The 3,232-nt window shown below is 40.7% G+C and overlaps 1 pseudogene; it reads right to left on the bottom strand.

Annotated features, from left to right (window-relative positions):
- Positions 1 to 2,459: 2,459 nt before the first annotated feature.
- Positions 2,460 to 2,947, bottom strand: LOC102858820 (annotated as a pseudogene).
- Positions 2,948 to 3,232: the final 285 nt, after the last annotated feature.

Raw genomic sequence — 3,232 nt, 5'->3', positions numbered from 1 at the left:
GTATGCCCTTCCCAATTTTGAACCATGCAGTGTTCCCTTGCTCTGTTCTGACGACTGCCTCCTGGTCCAAGTATAGGTTTCACATTAGAACGATCAAGTGTTCTGGGATTCCCATTCTAAGAGTCTAAAATCTAAAATAGGTATAATTCTTCTACAACTTAACAATAGGCCAGTAAGCCAATAAAGAATTAATAAAGAAGTCAATAAAAAACTGGGCAAGGATATGGACAGACCCTTTTCCAAAGAGGATATTCAAGCAGCCAAAAAACTACACAAAAGATGCTCAGTTTCATTAACCATTAAAACAACAGCAAATCATGCACACTCATGTTTATCATTGCTTTGCTCACAATAGCAAAGAGTTGGAAACAACCTATGTGCCCATAAACAAATGAATGGATAGAGAAGCTGTGGTATATTCACACAATGGACTACTACGCTACATTGAAAAACAAGGAGCTCATGAAATATTATACAAAATGGGTGACCCTGGAGGACATTATGCTGAGTGAAATATCTCAGTCACAAAAGGACAAATACTGCATGGTGCCCCTGTTGTAAAATAGGACTGACATCACGGTTGAGGGAAGACTGAGAAAAATGGGATAAATTATGTATACTGCATTGAAACAGATGAGAGAAAGAACTATTTAAAAGGGATATATGATTAGGTATTATTGTCATGAAAGGAGTCCAGAATGAAGGCTACATAGTGGGGTGGACTTGGGGGGAGGTATTGTATAACAATGAAAGACTTTTATTTATTTATTTTTACTTTTCAAAGAGAAGAGTGAACTGGGGAGGGGGGAGGTTGGGCATGGAGAAAAGTGCAACAATGAATGAATGGAAATCCAAAATCTCTGTAAACTTTCATTAAAATTCATTAAAAAAGAGAGAACTTTAACAAAAAAGAACAATAAATAATTGCCTTTGAGTCATTCCAATTCACAGTGAGCTTCATATGTAAAGCAGTTGAATTCTGGAAGGCGGATTCTTCTTGTTTTGGTTGGGGGTTGGGTGTGGGCTGTTTGGTTTTTATTTTGTTCACAACCATGTGTGAGCTGATTGAATTTGCTGGATTTGACTAACCATGAGCTGTGGTCTGGAAGCCTCTTGTTTAGAGCCAGTCAGAACCTGGGGGGTGAGCTTGTGTATTTAAAGTCCATTGGGCCCGAAGGCCATAGACCCTCAAGTTTGATACTAATTGTGTTTTGAATGAACATTCTTCTAAGTGGTACAGTACTGGTTTTTCAAATTGCTGTACTAAGTAACTTGGGGTTGCTGTGATGCTGAACACTGTGTCACTGGTGTGCCAAATGCCATAATGGTTACCCATGGTGTACAGTATTTGGTGGAGCTCCCAGATTAAGAAAGGCTTGGAAGGAGGAGTGGCATCCACTTCCTAAACAACATGTCTCTGGAAACTCTATAAACTTAGAGACATTTCAATAGTTATAGAACAAGGTCAAGTCTTTTTTTCATTGGGTCACTATGAGTTGTGCTTGACTTAATGGCACTTAACACCAACTATAGGACACAGCAGAACCATCACATAGGGGTTCCAAAGCTAATCTTTATGGAAAGAACTTCCCTCAGTGAGTGCCCAGGTTCAACCCAAGAATTTTCCAATTAACAATCAATCACTTTACTACTGGGCCACCAGAGTGCCTTCCATCAGCCATTCAATCTCAAATTCACTGCTGTTGAGTTGGAACTGACTAAGAGCTGACACGCCACAAGATTTTCAAAGAGGCATAAATCAAAACTACAATGAGAAATCACCTCTCCCTACAAGAATGGAAATGATCAAACATAAAAGTGCAAAAGTAAATAATTCTGGCAAGGATGTAAGGACAGCAGAATCCTTATCTACTATTGGTGGGGATATATACTAGTATAACCATTGAGAAAATAGAATATGGCAATTCCTTAAAAAATATTAGAAATAGAGACACTATACAATCCAGCCATCTCAGTTTCAGGTAGGTGGTGATGGTTGTTGTTATGTGCCATCAAGTTGCCTGCAACTCGTAGTGACCCTATGTATAACAGATCTAAAGCCTGCCCTGCCTGAACCAGTGTTTGTCTTCTTGATGTTGAACTTCAATCCATATTGAAGACTAAATGCTTGACCTTCTGCAGCAAGCACTTCAGGTCCTCCTCAGTTTCAGCAAGCAACTTGTGTCATTTGCATAATGGAGGTTATGGATGAGTCTTCCTCCAATCCCAATGCCACATTCCTCCTCATAAAGCCCAGCCTCCTGAACGATCTGAGATAGATATATATATATATATATATATATAATAATTGTTCTCTTTTCTAACTCATGGTGGACCCATAAAACAGAGTAGAACTGTCCCACTGAAGTTTTCTTGGCTGTAAGAGAGAGTGTGTGTGTGTGTGTGTGTGTGTGTGTGTGTGTAAAATTTGTATTTAGAATTAGCCAGCTGGACTCAGTTTAGATGATCCCAATTTTGTTGGCAACATCCAAAGCATCATGGTCAGGAGCAAGTCGAACATAGGCGAAGATAGGTCTCCTTCTCTCGATTAAGCCTAATCAAGGTGTTGACCTTGGCCACATCAATGTCATAGAGCTTCTTCACAGCTTGTTTGATTTAGTGTTTCTTGATCTTGACATTCACAATGAACACAAGTGTGTTGGTATCTTCTGTCTTCTTCATGGCAGACTCAGTGGTCAGGGGAAACTTGATGATGGCCTAGTGGTCAAGCTTGTTTCTCCTGGGGGAGCTCTTCTGGGGGTATTAGGACTGCCCTTGGAGTCTCAGCATCTAAGGCCGCTGGACGGTGGATGATGTGTGGATCTTCTTTTTCTGTGTGTGTGTGGCCATGGATGCCCTTCAGGACTGCCTTCTTGGCCTTTAACACCTTTGCTTTGGCTTCAGTTTTGGGAGGGGCAGGGGCTTCCTTCTTTGTTTTTGGTGCCATCTTCATTGAAAGGTTGCCTGTAATCTTTAAGGAAACATATCATCAGACTTTTCTTCCATGGAATCCCCTGTGTGGGCTCAAACCACCAAGCTTTCAAACACACTAACCATCACACTCTTAGGGCTCCTTTGATATATGGCCTATGGATTTAAATGTAGGGACAAGGACAGGCATCAGAATGTATGCAGATGTTCACCACAGCACTACTCATAACAGCAAAATGCTAGAAGCAAGCTAAAGTGAGCAAGTGAACACCCTTCAGGGCTTCTACCTAGGAACCAGGAT

The sequence above is a fragment of the Elephantulus edwardii genome, unplaced genomic scaffold (assembly GCF_000299155.1).
Source record: "Elephantulus edwardii isolate Elephantulus edwardi_28Jun2011 unplaced genomic scaffold, EleEdw1.0 scaffold00019, whole genome shotgun sequence".
NCBI lineage: Eukaryota > Metazoa > Chordata > Mammalia > Macroscelidea > Macroscelididae > Elephantulus > Elephantulus edwardii.
The sequence above is the reverse complement of the archived record's forward strand: the minus strand, read 5'-3'. Positions and strand labels throughout refer to the sequence as shown.